The sequence below is a fragment of the Callorhinus ursinus genome, unplaced genomic scaffold, assembly GCF_003265705.2.
Source record: "Callorhinus ursinus isolate GAN/ISIS: 27379988/994484 unplaced genomic scaffold, GSC_fseal_2.0 scaffold17, whole genome shotgun sequence".
NCBI lineage: Eukaryota > Metazoa > Chordata > Mammalia > Carnivora > Otariidae > Callorhinus > Callorhinus ursinus.
This window is the reverse complement of record NW_027397079.1, coordinates 267495-267870: the sequence shown is the minus strand read 5'-3', so window position 1 is coordinate 267870 and position 376 is coordinate 267495.

The following is a 376-nucleotide window of genomic DNA, read 5'->3' as shown; positions in this document are numbered from 1 at the left end:
CCCACCACCGCAGGGGATCCTTCGCGCCAAGAAAAGTTCTGGCGCCAGGAAATTACGAATTGGGGCGGAGCCTTCGGGGGGCGGGGCTTGCAGAGGCGGTGTCAGATGGACTGGGACCGAGCTAGAGAGCGGCGCGGCCGGCGTGGGGCGGGGCCTGGGGAGGGTGAGCAGAAAGCGGGGACGGGACGTCAGCGGAGAGGCGGGGCTGCGGCTGGGGTGCGGCCGGCGTGGGGAGGATTCTGGGGAGGGCGAGCGCGGAGCCGGGACGGGACGTCAGCGGAGGGGCGGGGCCGAGGCGCGGCCAGCGTGGGGCGGGGCCTGGGGAGGGTGAGCAGAGAGCGGGGACGGGACGTCGGCGGAGGGGCGGGGCTGGGAC